The sequence below is a fragment of the Canis lupus genome, chromosome 37, assembly GCF_048164855.1.
Source record: "Canis lupus baileyi chromosome 37, mCanLup2.hap1, whole genome shotgun sequence".
NCBI lineage: Eukaryota > Metazoa > Chordata > Mammalia > Carnivora > Canidae > Canis > Canis lupus.
The window spans coordinates 18915252-18933113 of NC_132874.1; the positions used below are offsets into that span (position 1 = coordinate 18915252).

At 44.5% G+C, this 17862-nt stretch overlaps 1 long non-coding RNA gene across 1 annotated transcript; it reads right to left on the reverse strand.

Annotated features, from left to right (window-relative positions):
* Window positions 1-12695: 12695 nt before the first annotated feature.
* Window positions 12696-17349, reverse strand: LOC140626020 (uncharacterized). The gene is made up of 3 exons (XR_012025256.1): window positions 16837-17349; window positions 15244-16137; window positions 12696-13692 (listed from the first exon to the last, which is right to left on the reverse strand). It is a non-coding gene; the product is annotated as an uncharacterized lncRNA (long non-coding RNA).
* Window positions 17350-17862: the final 513 nt, after the last annotated feature.

A 17862-nucleotide genomic window follows, 5' to 3' on the forward strand; every position in this document is an offset into this window, starting at 1 on the left:
AGCCACCCAGGCACCCCACTAATAGCAATTCTTGACCTAAAGAATCACTTGAGCAATTAAATATTTTTTAAATATGAAACATGGCTATAGATAAGTTCCATTTTCACAAGAAGGAAACAAAACTATGAAATTAGAGTCACCTTAGATTCAGAAGGTCCTGGGATGCCTGGGTGAGTCAGTGGTTGAGCATCTTCCTTTGGCCCAGGGCGCGATCCTGGAGTCCCGGGATCGAGTCCCGCATCGGGCTCCCTGCATGGAGCCTGCTTCTCCCTCTGCCTGTGTCTCTGCCTCTCTCTCTCCCTCTGTGTCTCAAATGAATAAATAAATAAATCTTAAAAAAAAAAAGATTCAGAAAGTCCCTGGCCACTGATCTATTTGGAAACTGTCAGAATACGACCTAAGATCAAAAGTATACTTTTAGTCTCTTGTGGAGAATCAAAAGGTAGATTTGAAGAAAACAAAAAAAGCCCAAGTTCTAAAAAATAAGTAAGCCACTTTAGTCAAACATCTTTTTGTATGCCCTGAAATAATCAAAATGGTATGGATAGTCCGCTCTTGCAAGCTTATGCTTTTGAATCATTCCCCTGACCTCGTGTGCTCATTTTGAAGTGCAAAAATTGCTTCGGAAAATTGGTTGTAAACACAAGCAATGAAGGGGTAACCAACCGTGAAAGTAATTAATTAAAAGAGTTCCCACTTAGTTGCATGTTTTCTCCGGTAAAAAATACTTTCAGAAAATTGCTCACATTATAGACTCAGATGCACTATTAGCTAAATCTTAATTTAGGAAAATTATAACCGCATACAGTTACCCTAAGAAGCTAGCATCCGTGGGGCGGCCGCCCCTAACCAGGAGAGTGGTTTGCTGGGAGCCCCAGGGTATGGCTTAATTTGGAGAAACGTTAAGGCAAAAATAAAGTGGAAGGGAGACTTAGCAAGGAAACAAGTGAGTGCCATTATAATAGCACTTGACACGCACAAAAATCAAGCATAAAGACAACACGGGGAGTAATTAAAATGCCAATGATTTTTTTTATTGTGGCAAAAAACACGTAACCTAAGATCTCCCCTCTTAGCACATTTTTCAGTGTTGCTGACTATGAGCAAAATGATGTATAGCGGATCTCTAGAACCTTTTCATCTTGCAAATTTGAAAGTCTATATACTTATTGAACAGGAACTCCCCATTTCTTTCTCCCTGTAGACCCTAAAAACCACCATTCCACTTTCTGTCTCTATGAATTCGATGACTCTAGGCACTTCATGTAAGAGAAATCCTACAGTATTTGTCCTTTGGTAACTGGCTTATTTCACCTACCATAATGTCCCCAAGGGTCATCCGTGTTGTGGCCTGTGTCAGAATTTCCTTCTTCTTCAAGGCTGAATAATATTCCATTGTATGCACAGACTATGTTTTCTTCATCCATTCATATGCCCATGGACATTTACGTTGGAGCCACCTCTTGGCTATTGTGACTAATGCTGCGATAAACATGGGAATGAAAACAGCTCTTCCGGATCCTGATTTCAATTCTTTGGGAGAAATACCCAGAAGTGTAATTACTGGATCATCTGGTAGTTCCATTTTCGATTTCCCAATAAGATGTATATAAATCTGCGGTAATGGTTTTCTAGGATTAAGCTCTATTCACCGTGTTCTAATAGCTAGAAGACTTTCATAATTTTCCTTCTCCTGGTTTTAGTGAAATGCTTTTTTTTCTTTATCACAGATAATGAGCATATTTTTGGCATTTTTTTGGTAACCGATGTTCTGACATGAAATGTTTCCTTCTTGCTGTGATTCTAGAGACACAGAGCAACTTGTGTGTTTGAGAGGCTGGGTGTAGCCCTGTGCACGTAGGTTATTTCTTCTTCAGCCCCTTCCCACTGCCCAGAGTTACAGAACTTGACTTGCCCAGCATCCTTTCGAGGCAAATCAGGAGCTGTCAGCAGCTCTGATTAATGTTTCAGCTCCCTCCCTCCTACAGACAGGAGAAACTGTTCCAAGTCCCAGATTAGATTTTTCTCATCTTCCTTCCTTTCTCCCAAGTTTGAGTGGAAAAAACTCTCTTCCTGATCTTCCACTCACTGTATATCCCTTTCTATTCCCAACCTCCTGATTTTATCCTTTTCTAACGCACACACGTGAGAAACAAAGTTCCTGCAGTTGACATGATGGTACGCAGAAGTAAACCCCTGCGTGATGCAACTGTACTGGGAAGGAATTACTACTGTCTTCTGAAACCATGATTCTGTTTTGTTTTTTAGAGAGAAAGCATGCATGGGGGGAGGGGCAGGGGGATCTTAGGCAGGCTCCATGCTCAGTGTGGAGCCCAATGTGGGCCTTGCTCTCATGACCATGAAATCAAGATGTGAGCCAAAATCAAGAGTCAGATGCTCAACCAGCTGGGCCACCCAGGGGCCCCTCTCCTGAAACCACATTTTGAGGGGGTTAGTTGAAATTTGAAAGCAAAAAAAAAAAAAAAAAAAAAAAGAAATGTGAAAGCAAAGCAACAGCCATGGGTGTCCACGACCAACTGCATATGCTACTCAATTAGGCATTAGTCCTATTTTTTTTAAGATTTTTTTTTTATTTATTCATGAGAGACACAGAGAGAGAAAGAGAGAGGCAGAGACACAGGCAGAGGGAGAAGCAGGCTCCATGCAGGGAGCTCAATGCGGGACTCGATCCCAGGTCTCCAGGATCAGGCCCCGGGCCGAAGGTGGCACTAAACCGCTCAGCTACCGGGGCTGCCCCCATTAGTACTGTTTTAAAGATCTCAAGAACACATCAGTAACAGAAGTTTAGAAATTGTGGCAGACTGTATTTTCCAAAGATGGCTGCAATGGTATCTCATATCCCACACCATTTATTTGCAATTGACTTTGATAATCCTCCCACAGAGATGTGGAGTCTATGTTCCCAGCCCATAAATTTGAGGAGGTTCATAACTCCGGTGAATAGGATGTATGACTTTAGAGACTAGGTTGAAAAAGATGATAAAGCTTTCCCCCTGATTCTCTTGGGATGCTTGCTTCTGGAGGCCTGAGTTACCATGTCAATAATCTATCTGCTCTGAAGCTACCACTCTGGGGGGAAGCCCAAACTAGCCCATGGGGGGAGACCACAAGGAGAGTATCTGAGACTAAATGAGGAGAGATGTCCAACTAACCACAACTATCCCGGCTCCAGCCACTGTCTGACTGAAACCCCATGAGAGATTTGAGCCAGAACCACCCAACCAATTCCCGACCCACAGAAATCCCAAAAGATAAACCATGACATTTGGGGCTAATTTGTTACAGAGCAAGAGATAACTAATACAGAATTACTTACCTTTCTCTTTCCTCTTAAATAATATTGTCTCACATAATCTTTCTTAAATTGGATAGGGGGAGCACCTGGGTGGCTCAGCCAGTTGAGTGTCTTGCCTTCCACTCAGGTCATGATCCTGGGGTCCTGGGATCGAGCCCCACATCAGGCCTCCTGCTCATGGGAGTCTGCTTCTCCCTCTCCATCTGCCTCTCCCCCAGCTCATGCTCTCCCTTGCACTTCATCTATCAAAAAATAAATAAATAAAATCTTTTAAAAAAAAGGATAGGGAATGGACTTGATGTTTACTCAAGTAATTTTTATTATAAAGATAATTAGATATGTATTTAGGGGTTAAGAGGGCTGACTCTGGAGTCGGTCTGCTGGACTGGATCCTAGCTACCACTTATTAATCACATGACCTTGGGTAACTTACTAACTAGTTGAAAAATGTGATTACTTCTACCCTCAACTCCATTCCAGCAGGCCCTCATTGTGTGGCAGCCATGCAATTTTGTGGGACTCAGTCTCCTTGGGTCTACTCCATGGGTAGACGTCCATGGGCCTATGGAGCCACTCAGGATCATCTCACCCCCACTGGCACAGGGATTATCTCAAGCCTAAACCAATCAGTGCCAGATATTCTCTAAGCTACAGAAAATAGTTTGAAGCAAAACAATCACAGCCATTAAGAGGTATGGAAGTGACTTTCTCCCTAGGTATGAATGAGGAAACATGTGGTCCTGGCAGACGAAGCCAGCCATCTTGTGATCCTCACAGAAGCCAACCAGAAAATGAAGCTGACACATAATAGGAGTTGAGCCAAAGTAATCACAGAGAAACTGAGCCAGATCCCTGGCCAAAGTATATCTGAGGCTCACTCTACTTCTGGACTTGTCGATTATGTGAATTGACCAATCTCTATCACTATTTAAAAACTTTTGAATTGAGTCTTCTGTTCCTTACGCTTTATCTCTCTACGCCTCAACACCCTCATATTAAGATGAGGATAATACTACTATCTCCTTCATTGAGTTGTTGTAGGAAGCAAAGGTAATGATACACGTAAACTTTTGAGATCAGTGCCTGGCACCAAGAAATGAGCTTAATAAAGTGATACATATGCACACATAAAGCTAGGACTAACGTGAGAGGTATAGTTCTCATGCAACTACAGATTTAAAACAAATTTATGAATTAAATTCAAGCACACAGAGGCACCGAAATTATGTGGCAGTACTTGGCTACAGTGTAGTCATTTAGATGATTCAGAATATGCTAATATCCATTTTCTTCTAATGTCATAGACATTAAAACAGAAAATAATCAATCTTTACCAAGAACTCGGGAGTCTCCTAGAACACACACACAATCCTAGCAGAAACCAAAATATCAATTCATTACATCCAGGACATTCCTACTGAATGAAGGAGCGTAACAAATGTGATTTGAAATCTTTTCTAGGGAATTTAAACCAGTTGAGTTTTTTGCCTTGCTTCCAGAAATCCTTGAAATCAAAATGTCGCCATTCCTTACAGGAAAAAGTCTCGAAAAAGGAACTTCAAAAAAATTGATTGAGAGAAAATTTAGTTTCACGCTACATTTCCTAACAATGGAAAAGGTGTTATTAAAATCCTAAAATATAGTTCATTATGTTGATCAGTTTAACACCATTTCCCTTATTGAGAGATCCTGCCTCAGAAGTGATGCCAGTCCTTCAGATTTTTTCACACAGTTTCCTAATAAGCCATTACATTCGGAGGACCACCTGACAAGCATGACACAGCTAAAGGCAGCTCAAGTTCAATTACATGTCCATGGTGCTAGAGCCAGGAATTATGCACACTGAGTAAATAACATTGATTCTGTTTATTTCATTGTCTGTGTGATATATACTGAGGCTTGAACAGCTGGTAAATTTTGTAACTTGTTGAGATATTTTTTACTCTTATCTGCAAAGCTGCGTTCCACGGAGTTCTTTTCTTTCCCTCTATCAGAATTTGCATGGTGAAAATGTCCAGTTAAAGACCATTGCTATATAGATTCCATTTACATTTGATGGAAGACCAACCTCAACCATCACTCTTTTGTCAACACGGTAAAGGGGAAAGAGTCATTTGATCCGAGGACATTTCTGACAGATCAGAAACGCTGACCTAGGGTACAAGTAAGATACTGTGTTGACGGCAGACTCTGGCTTGAGCCCAAGCTCCATGATCAGAAAGATTCAGGCTTACACCGTGTGATGGACTGTAGAGACTGTCCATGGGAAGTCTATTTACAGGAGGGCTGAGATGTAGCAAAGAGCACAGAGTCTTGGGTAGACATGTGAACTCGGGCCCAAGTCAAATCTGGGTCTCTGAGGTGTACCTGTGACTCTCTTCTGTAGAGAGGGGGAAATGTATAAAATAATCCCTCTTTCTGAGTTAGTTTTCTTACAGTGCAACCCCCAGGAATGGGCTCCATCAAGGTGCACCAGGATGATGCCTGCAGAACTCCTTTACTTCCTGGGTGGCCACTATGCCCGCCCGAGTTTTTTGCCACCATACAAACAAACTGTCCAAAATGTAAAGACTTAAAACCGCAAGTATCGCTCACAATTTTGTGTCAGGAACCTGGGGAGGATTCAGTTGGGCAATTCTCCTGCTCCTGTGCTGTTGCCTGGGGTCACTAGATGCTGTTCACTCGGGTCTAGAGGGTCTAAGAAGACTTCACTTACATGCTTGGTGTCTTGATAGAAAGGTCTGGAATACTGGGCTCAGAGGGATCCCCCTCCTTCTCCATGGAGTCCCAGGATCTTTCCATGTGGTCTTTCCAATAGAAGAGTTGGACTTGTTATCCAGTGGCTCAGAACTCCAAGACACCAGAGTGGACACTGCAAGCCCCCCTCAGCCTAAGTCTGGAACTGCTATGGCATTGCTCCTATCACACTCGGTTGTTGCAGCAGACCTAGGCCAGCCCAGAATCAAAAGAAGGGGGAGGAGACTCTAACTCTCAATAGGACAAATCCCAAGGGAATGACAGCCATTGTAATACCCTCCCTCTGCCCGCAAGCAACCTGAATGAGAACTGAGGTACCAGAGAATCCTAGCTCAAGGGCAACATTAATGGATAGAACTGAGATCTTCTTCCTTAGGATCTGGGGTGGTTGGCCTCAGCCAGAGCCCATACTTTAGAAGTCATGTTCTTCGTACCTCACTGGAACACCCTACTTGATGAGCCAGCCTCTTATCCTTGTGCTGTTTCCATCATTCTCTGCTGCTCATCTGAACCCCTTCTAAGTTAAATGGATCATAAGGTTCTCCTGGAATCTTCCACCCCCATAGAGGCTTAACAAAGTAGAACAGGTCTCCAGTGTCTTCTAAAAAGCCTCACAAATATTCAAACAAGGTTTAATGAGATATCTTCGGAAAAGCAGATTTTTTTCGCCACACCAAAAAAAGAAGGAGGAGGAGGAAGAGGAGGAGGATGAACTGCATGTTTGAAAATATATGTAAATATTTGGTCAGCTTCTGCAGAGCGTTTCAAAGAAAGAATGTTATGTCTAAATCAGAATCTGAACATAAAAGTTCAAAAGATAACAAGATAATGCTTGCTTGGCAACCCCGTCTTCCTCATGGAAATGCAAACAGGCAAAGGCAAAGCTTTTTATTCAGAATGGATTGTAAACACTAGGCCCTACCAACATGCTAATTTGAAGATTATTTTATTACTGTGTACTTTTCAGGGCTAAATTGGAAACATCTGTCTTCCTGAGAATTAACTGGAAAAAGATTATAGCTGAGCGTGAGATGGCACAGCCCATTTCAATTGCCTTCTGCTGAAGATGGGTGTCCCTACCTCCTGGATGTTGGAGTGTGTTGTGTGTGTGTGTGTGTGTGTGTGTGTGTGCGTGCGCCTCATTATTTCCTAAACTATAATTGAGAACATACTACTAGTGTATAATGCACTCAGACTCCTCTATATGAAACATAAGTTAATTTTTTTTAATTTCCATTTTCCCAAAAAAAGCATCTGGAACCAGGTAACCCCAGGCCTTACTGACTTCTGCATTCAAATTAATCATGTTCTATTGACTCCATATCTAGACACTCTGACTCTTCATCTACTTGATACTCATTGCCTCGAACCACAGGAAAGCCTGTCTTTTCCCAGGATCACCTTTTCCAATAGTCTCTAAAGTCCCCATGGAAATGATACATGTAACCAGATTTTTTCCTTAGGCTTTCCTTCTATCTGTCCCAAGGGAACTTATTTATAATAAGACTGTCACCTGCAGCTCTCCAGACCCTCTGTTCCTGGGTCAATAGCCCTTTCCATCCTTCTGCCCTTTGGACTCTTCTCTGCCTCCTTCATGTTGCCTCTCCCAGCCTGACTATCACTGAGTTTGAAACCCCTTCACCTCCCACTATCCACAAGTCTTCCACACATTCATCCTCTGGGAATCTCCTCCTCTGACCTATGGGAAATGCTTCCTGATTGAGACCAACTCTTGCAAAGAGACTTCCCACATAAGAATTGTTGAGTTCCTAAGTTGGATTTGGTTGTTTTCTTTATATGGAAGCCCTCCTTTACCTAGCATCCACGGACACTAGAAGTTGGGGTGAGGGCTGCTGAAAGGGGAGCCTCTAGGTTGAGGATGGGTTGAGAATAGCCTCATCCTATACCTGGAACCATCTGTGCCTTGGTCAACTGAGCTGTGCTATTCATCCTGTCAACTCTTCCTGCCTTCTTTCTCATCCATTGTTGGTTATTTTTTTTCTCGGCAGCCAACATGTCCTTCCTAGAAATATGGCTTCCTTTAGAGGCTCCCCAGTCAATAAGGGCCATTAGACTCAAGTAAAAAGATCTTCATCCTGAGCCCCATGTTTTAGAGGGCTCCGCTTCAGCTTTCTAAACATGTTCCACCTCAGATAATGAGGAGTCAATGGGACCAAGGGATCATGCGCACTCGGAGACCATGGTCTTCTATGCTCCAAGTACCCTGGATCCCAGAATCTCTGCCCAAGTGGCCCCATGCATACCTTCTTATCTGTCTGTGCCTCTAGTACATGCAACCTAGACCTGGGAGGTGGATGAGGGAAAACTGTTTGAGGGATACTGTGGACAGAGCTTAGAAATAGGGTCTAGGGTGTCTGCATATGTGCATTTGAATCTTCTTGCAGGGACAGATGGAGCTGCATGTGCAAACAGAAGATGGGCAGCACACAGCCCACACTGGCTCTCCCACACTGTGATGTTTAGAAGTGGAAATCCAAAAAGTTGTAAAAATTCTGAATCTGATCTTAGCCATCCAGGTTATCAGGAAAGTACATTTGTCAAAGTTGAAGAATATATTGTATTTGATAGTTTATTAGGTTAATTTATAACTGTGAAATATGTGAACATATAGTTGGGGGCCTTCATTTAACTCTCTTGTCCGGGTCCTGGCCCATGTCCCTTGAACAGGTCAGTATATGCTTGAAGCTCACCTGTGGCTAAGACTCAACTTATTTCCTTTGAACCTCTGAGTCACCACAAACCAAGGGAGGTAGTTGAGTGTCTACAGGTAATGGAATACATTGTGATCCTTAAGATGATACCCAAGATTGTGTGGGTGAGAGAACGTCATCAAGAGCACCAGAGACCCTCTAGGGGGCAGTGTTGCCTAACCCTCAACTCTGGCCCAGTTAGGGAACCCCGGTAGATCCAGAAAACTTAAAAATGGAGACTGCGTGAGTCACCAGCTCCTCCCAGATTTTTTGTGTCATAGCCAGGTGAAATCTTGGCTGTTTCTGAGACTCAGTTTTACAAGATGAAGTTCAGTGGAAAAGGAAGGGCCTCTTCCTTTCTCAGCCTTCCTAAGGGCAAATCTGAGTATCACTTCCCTCCTTTTCAGGAAACAAGAACCCTCTCCACCTTCCTCTCCACCCACCAAGGAAGGCAGTGTAGGGGACCAGGCTCCACAGGGACACAATGGGACCCAGAAGGGAAAAATTTGTTGAGCAATGACTTTCATTCACCCTTTGGTCAGACAAACTCCATGGTCCTGGGGCTCTGAGCTCTTCCAGAGACTGTCCTAGGTATCACCAATGCTCGTTCCTCTGGGCGAAGTGCCAGGAGACCCATATTTAAAGGAATCACCCTTCACCTCCTGTGTAGACTGAGCTATGGGACTCCTAATAGAAGGAATCCAGAAAGTTACCTCCAGATGCCTAAGGACTTGTGAAGGGCTCACAGAGAACCAGAAGTTACAGGGATCTATTCATCCGTGTCAAGAGAAAGAAGATGAGAAATCCTAGTTGATGAACCCACAAGAGAAATTTCCAGATAAATGGTCAGCTTTAAATATCTGCCCAATTTAGGACATGCCAGTGCTAGATCTCTAGGTTAGTACCAGTCAAGATAGAAGAAACATGAATCCTGCCTGAGGGTTCATTAAGGGCAGAGTCAGAACCAGCCTACCACTAGGGACCAAGGAACACAAGAATCAACCTACTTACTTCTGGGGTGCCTAGCTGGCTCTGTCAGTGGAGCCTGTTCCTCTCGATCTCAGGGTTGTGAGTTTGAGGCCCATGTTGGGAGTGCAGATTACTTAAAAATAAAATCTTAGACAAAAAATCAACCTGCTTCTGATTACCTCAAAATGATAACAGTGATTTTTTTTTCCAGGATATGGGACTATAGATTATTGTAATTTGTATACACTTATTCAACCCGTTTTTAGCGTTTTCTGTGTGCAAGGTATCATTCATCTTATTTTGTTTTTTAATGAATGTTGTAGAGGGTTCATTTTAGCGATATGGGGAAAGGAGTCCACGCAAGTGAAAGCTGTCCATGCCTGCTCCCTTGGCAAGCAAGATGGGAGGCAAGAATGTGAGTGTCAGAAGTGAGCACTTGGCATAAACCAGCTCTCCACGGGTCTCATCCAGAAAACACAGCTGCATAAGGATGATGTGCGAAAGCAAGGCCTACTGGAAACATCCCTAAGTGTTAACACATGTTACATAAAATAGAAAACTTGAGCTTCAGACTATTGACCCAAGGATCAAGAGTTTACGAGAGCAGGCTCAAGCAACACAAAAGAGGGAAGCTTGCATCGAAAGGGGCTTTTTCTCTGCACTGTACATTTTGTCATGTCAGGCAGGCACTTGAAGAGTGAAAACATCTCACCGACAGACCCTCTGCTCCCCAAATGCAAAAGTATACAGAGTAGTCCTTCCCCCACAGTCACCATGTAAGTAGACACAGGTTCAAATATTTACAAATGATCCCAAGTATTCATGCTTGTGTCTCTAGCCCTCTCTCCAGCTTGCTCTTCACACGCATGCACACACACGCACACACAATCTCTCTCTCTCTCTTTCTCTTCCCATTCCTCACCCCTCCCCCTTTTCCTACCCTCCATGGGTCAGTAAACTTTTTCTTAGTTTCTTAGATGCATCTCTTCAGCTTCTGTGCATACCCCCCCCACCCTTAATCATCACGAAGCCTCCCCGAAGCCCCAAGTCAGAGTTAGGTACAAGCCCCACACATTGTCTATTCCTACATTTTAGTTGTCTATCTTTTTGTATAACCTCTAAACTCCAAGTTCCATGAAAGCAAGGAATTTGTCTTCCGAGCATGTTCTTAACAAATAAATAATGAGTATCTCTCTGTGCCAGGCTCAACTCTGAGTAAGACATTGCCTTGCTCCCTGTCTGGAATACTGTGGGTTCCTCCCCCAAATTGGCTGACTAGGTGGTTATGTAGGTGAATAGGTATTGCAATTAGGAATGTGTTCAGCTACAGCAAAAATAAAACCTAAACGTGGCTTAAATAAATAAGGAACGTGTTTGACTCACACAAGAAGGCACGGGCAGGCTGTCCAATGGAGGTAGTCCCACGGAGCTGGCAGGGCTTCAATCTTCCTATTGACTATCTTAAGTGTGTTTTATGGCCCCCCTCCCCCCAAAATGTATCCACGTCTTGACCCCTGGTACCTGTGAATGTGATCTTATTTGGAAACAGGGTCTTTGTAGATGTAATCATGTTAAGATGAGGTCACACTGGAGTAGGTAGGGTGGGCCCTAAATCCAATACGACTGGTTGCCTTCTAAGAAAAGAAGAGAGAGCGACACAGGGAGAAGGCCATGTGACAACAAAGGCAGACACTGGAGTGAGGCTTCTACAAGCCAAGGAACACCAAGGATCACCAGCAACACCGGAAGACAAAAAGAGGCGAGGAAGGATCCTCCCCCAGAGACTTCAGAGGGAGCACGGCCCTGCTAACACCTCAATTATTTTGAACTTCTAGCCCCCAGGACTGGGAGAGGATAAGTTTCTGTTGTCTTAGGCCAGTCTGTGGTATTTTGTTATGGTGACCCTAGGATATTAACAGCACGGGACTTCCATCTTCATAGTTACGGGACAGCAGCTACATTTCTAGACATCTGTGGTCTGGTCAGGGGGAAAAAAGGGGGAGAGCAAAAGTCTGATGGGTCATTCTAGTCTAGACTGTGCCTTTAGGAAGCTTTACTGGAAGTGCAGTCAGTGATACCCACGAACATCTCACGCAACAGGACTGGGTCGCAAGGTCACCCTCCAGCTGCAGGGAAGTCTGGAAAAGTGAGTATTTTTAGTTTTCGAATTCTACAGTTGAGGAGGGCAAGTGGGATTGTTAGAGACTCTGGGTTTGCTGATTCAAAATGACATCATTAATATAATAAAGCATGTCACTGCCCTGTTGAGGGCACTAGTGTCAATATGCCTCCCATGTCTCTCCCGCCCCCAATATATCCTTATTCAACTCATAAATCCTGCAGTCACGAGAATGAGCGCCGTGGCATGGCTGACTGGGTGAGTTATTACAATCAGGAATAGGCGGGCCTCTCATAAATGGTAACAGGTGAGAAATCCCTCTTTGCCCGCTGATCCCCAAGCCCCGGGCTGGGGGGAGCCCAGAGAAGGAGCACTGCTTGTGGGGGAGAGCCGCCAGCCCCTGGCTCCTGCTCCCTGGGCCTCTTCCCTCAACCACTAAGGTCCCTCTGCCCACGAGCTGCTATTTACCCCCTGGTACAACTTACCAACAATCACCGAGCCTGAATCTCAAGCTATTCATAGGCCAGGTCAGAAGTACCTGCAGCCCCTTAGTGTTTGGCTTTGACATTTTAAAATCATACATGTAATAAATATAATATCCTCGAAAATCCACAATTCAAAGATTTATAGATTAGAAATGAAAAGTCTCCTTTTACGAGCACCCCTCATCCCCACCCCCAGCCACATGTCCCTTCGTGGATGCAACCGCTAATAACAGTCTGCGTGTTTCTTCCAGTTTGCCCGCATCCGTGCATTTACACACACACACACACACACACACACACACACACACACACACGTCTTGGTATGGCTTGTAAGGATTTTCTACGATTTATTTAAGCTCTCCTATACTGGATGCAGGCGGTACAGCAAGCGATGCGGAGCACAGGCTCCTTGCCAGACCGCCCGGGGTCACATCACACAGCAATTCTGCGTCCCGCGAGCTCGAGGCCAGGAATAAACCGCTTCTTCCCCGTTTCGTGTCCTTCTCTGCACATTGAGGCTAATAAAAGCACTTACAGGGTTGTCACGGGGGATTAAGTGAGTTCATTTATGTAAAGTGCTTAGGCAAGTTCTGACCCAGAGAAGGCTTTCTGTAAGGATTAGCTGTTATTCACAGTAATGGCAATATTTCCAATTTTTCTACGACAATCCTTCAGCAAACTACTTGCAGGCGGTTCTGTGTGAGCATGTGTGAACACTTCCGTGGGGCAGGTTTCTATCCCTGGACGTGGAATTGCTGTGTTCAAAGACACACACATTTTCACTTGGCTACGCTGTGCTGAGCCGTATCTCCGAGAGAGAGAAAATGTGTGCGCGAGTGTGCATTTACTTGTACCTGAACTGGTACTGGATGTTATCTCCAGTCTCTGGCAGGCTGTGGGTTGAAATGGTGTTTTGAAGTTCTATTTTGCATTCCTCAGATTAAGTGTCAGCGCCTTTTCACAGGTTTGTGAACCACTCTTCCACCCTTGTTCCCCTTTTTCTTCTGTGAATTCACCAGCCACAAATTTTACCAATTTTGCCACTGAGTTACTTTTCTTTTTCTTCACAATTTGAATGTGCTTCTGTATGTCATAGTTACTGACCTTTAGCAACTATAAATGCTACCCAGATTTGCACCCAGTGAGTTGTGTGCTTTTTATCAGACTGCCATGCAAAATTATCAAATTTTTAGTGGTCAGTTATGAGTCTTTTCCTTTGTCATTTTGTGTCTTGCTTAGGGAGGCTTTTCCCACCCCGGCATATGGAAAACGGTCCTCATTATCCAAGGATCATGGAAACAATGCGGGGGAAAAAAGTCTGGGTTGAAATTTTATCTGGAACAATAAAATTAAATAAGTGTTTCTTATTTAATATCTAACAACATTTCCATTATAATTTGAACCATAAAGTACTTTTCAAAATGAATAAGAAAGAACTCAGGCTTTTACAGAGGGGGGTCATTTTTCTGATTGAAATCTGCAATTGCGTAATATAGCAATTACAGGCTTCAATCAGAAGAAATAAGATTTTACAAAAATATCTGCAGACAACATCAGTTCTCCCAAGGGATCCTCTCAATCCGTGGTTGTTTAAATCATCCCCCTTCGAAGAATCTATCCTGATTTGCTTATAAACGTTCTCTTCTTCATTCCTAACTGGTCTCCTGCTGCCAGAGCCTCCTCTGCTGATGGAGCTGAGCAGGGATCCACCATCATTTTCATCAGCTGCCTGAAAAGCCCTACCTCTTGCCAGGTTTGCACCGTCCCTGCGCAGCCCTCTTGCTTTGGCACAATATCGCGGAGTGTTTACAGCACCAGACTCCAATCAGAGATATTTGGTCCCCGGGACAGGTGTTTGAGCCGAGGAAGATTTTTACATGTGGCCAATCCATTACTTAATATTTTCACGATGTGCCTATTTTTGCTTTTTCGTGTAACTCTATGACTTCAGAAAGTCAGATAATGAGCCCTGGAATAACAAGGACTCCTGGAGCCTGCCGTTCCATTTAAGCGACCCGATCCTGAGGATGTATACTGAGCATTATTCTAGGCACAACAAATAAGGCACTGTAGCAGTCAGGGTTGTCTGGAGAAATAAATATAGATGTTTATAGAATAAATACAGATTATTACATAGACATACACAATGGATAGATACATGCATACACACATGGATAGAGAGATACATACGTACACGGAAAGAGACGTAGATAGACACATACATATTTACTCTAAGGAATCAGCTCCTGTGATTATGAAGGCTGTGAAGCCCTACGATTTACTACTGTCTGCAAGCTGTAGAACCAGGAAGGCCAGTGGGATAAGCCCCAGGCCAAGGGAAGAAGAAGATGGATGTCCTAACTCAAACACTCAAGCAGATTGAATCCTCCTTTTCTCCACCTTTTTTGTTCTCTTGGGGTGCTCACAGATTGGATGGGGTGGGTGATCTCCTTTTCTCAGGCCCCTGATTCCAGTCCTGATCGCTTCCAGAAACATCCTCACAGTCATACCCAGAAATCTTATTTAACCAGGTAACTGAGCATGCTGTGGCCAGGCAGACAGACACAGACAAGCAACCACGGCAGCACATCTGACAGCCGTACTGCCTCCACCTGTGGTGTGTATTTCTTCTTCTATTGACGGAACAGTACCCACTTAACAACCTACCCCCAACCCCACCCTACATCCCCCTCACACTCACCACATAGACCAACACCGCCAGCTTACTTCCTCCTAATCATTCCTATGAAAACCCTGAAAGGTTATTTCCAAAAACATTAGGGACAAATCAAACTCAATTCCCGTGAGAAAGAAAAGTCCTCGTCGGGACAAGAGGAGAGTTGGGAAGTGCATTACATAATTAACATATGGGCCTCATTCTCTCACCTGAAAAATAAGCAGATGAGGGTCAACCTGGGGAGAAGACAAACTCCTGCCCTGTTCCAGCGCCAGCATTCTACAGTTCAGTGTCTCACCCTCCTGGGCCAGGGACAGCCTCGTGTTAGACCAAGTTCCCAAGTACACTGTGTTCAGCAACTGTGTCTGAGCCTCTGATGATGTCAAACTTCAAAGAGAATGAGCTCTCCACCTCCAGCCAACATGTCATGGGTCTTCTCTGCCACCTAGACCTCTGGCCGGAGAAAGGGGATCATTCCCCAGTTTTGATACCTGAGCCTAGGTGAGTGTGATTCTGTGCCAACTTGGCTGGGCCACTGTCCCCAGATATTTGGTCAAACATCATTCTGAATGTTTCTGTGATTGTGCTATTGGATGAGATTAACATTTAAATTAGGAGACCATGAGTAAAACAGATTATCCACCATAATACGGGTGGGCCTCATCTAATCAGTGGAAAGCCTGCCTAGAACAAAAAGACTGACCATCCCACGCAGAAGGAACTCTGTCAGCAGATGGCCTTTAGACTGGAATTGCAGCATTGGCTCTTCCCTAGGTCTCCAGGCTGCCAGCCCACCCTATAGATCTTGGACTTGCCAGCTTCCATAATAGAATGAGCCAACTCCTTATAAGAAATCTCTCTATATAAATATGTACACATCCTATTGACTCTGTTGGTCTGGAGAACCTTGACAGACACTGTAAGTCAGGCCAGGCCTTCCTGTCCACTCATACAGGTCTGGTTTGGAGGCTTCAGAAGGTCCAGGTACATTCTGTAATCTGGCATTGCAGGGCCAGCCACTTCAAGGGTCCATGGGCACTTGCACTGTTGTCAGGAATAAAATCAATACCTCAATCCCTACTGGGGCTCCTTGCATCTGTTTTCTGTTGATTAAAGAAAAGAGAAAGATGAGCAGTCGGCACCCTTAACCTTTCTCATTTATCCCAATTGGTTTCAAAAAGGATCTCAAATTCATTCACACAAAGTTATATAAGTGACAGAAGCCTAGAGTACTATTTTTTCCAAAAATACCGGAATTTCAGAAGAGAACAAATATCACTGATGCTCCAAGTAGGCTTTGTTTTTTCTTCTTAATACTTTTGTGATTCTTTCCTGCAGTCTTCAGTTAGGGATATTGTTATTTTTGCATTTGAAAAATAAAAAATAGGGGATCCCTGGGTGGCTCAGTGGTTTAGCGCCTGCCTTTGGCCCAGAGCACGATCCTGGAGTCCCGGGATCGAGTCCCGTGTCGGGCTCTGGGCATGGAGCCTGCTTCTCCCTCCTCCTGTGTCTCTGCCTCTCTCTCTCTCTCTCTCTCTCTCTCTCTATCATGAATAAATAAAATCTTAAAAAAAAAAAAAGAAAAAATATAAATTTACTGTGTGTCACCAGCTCCACCTCCCAAAAATCATTGCTATCTTCCCCGTGTGTCTGATCCTGAGTTTTGATACTGATATTGGTATTCGATACTGAGATTGGCATCCCAGTCTAGAACCGGATTGAACCTCTTTGTTTTCACAGATTCATTTATGCATCAGCCCATACTCATTGAGCACATCTTTACGCAGCACCCTTGTGCTTACCTGTTCTAGGAACCGTAACAGGTGCTGGGCCCTCTGAATTCAGTCTGCCCGAGATCGTATCCCAGTTCTGCCCATGACTAGTCCAGTCCAGTCACTTAATCTCTCTGTGCCTGCTGTTTGTTGGTTAAAGTGGAAAAGGCCAAATGGTAGATGAAGTGAGTTGGCCGGTGAAGCATTTAGGGCAAGGCTGGGTCATTGTAAGCTCGCTCAGCTATTATCATTCCAGACGTTGCTAAGGGAATAGCTTTGGTCGGGGGAAGTGAAAGAAGTTTCTGTCAGTTGGTTTCCATTTGCAGAGTGAAGGGGGAAGTGGTCAAGCTGTCGTTTTGAGGAAAGCAAGCAACCCACGAAGAGAGAAGTTAAAAGGATGGAGTGTAGTAGGGATGGGGGTCCTACACCTCTAGCAGCACCGGGCTGGGCCTCGTGGTGTCCTCCAGGGCACAGGGTAGGACCGGGGAGAAAGACGTGGGGAAGTCCAGGCCGGGTCTCACCTGGGGTGATGGAAGGCCAGCAGAATGATGTAGGCTGGCGGGGGGCCTGGGGACAGACGGAAGCAGGAACGCTGTGCCCTGCGTGTTACTGTAGAGGACACCAGACTCTTACATAACCAGACGGAGCCACCCCACCGGCTTAGACCACAAGGAAGGCAGTATCCCTTTTATTTTTCAAATTGAATTCGGCTCAGGCTGCAACGTGCAAGATTAGCAGGAAGTTCCACGTCTCCCACTTGTGGCTTCCGGCCAATGTCTTAGCGTTGTCCAAACGCCCCCCACCCTCCACGTGCTTATCAGTGCTCCAAAGCCAGTGCCCTCTGGTCGCATGAAGCAAAACTGAGACAAATGCCCTTGGGTCTGAAGGAAACCACACCACCCCCAGAACTCAGCTGCTCCAGATTTAGCTGCCCGGCCAGGCAGTGAGGATCGCAAGAGCTACAATTAAGTACTCATCTTGTCTGATTCAAAGAAATCATTGGTGCTACTGTGGGTTTCAAGACATAGCATTTCTTCAAGGCAGCAAAATCCCACT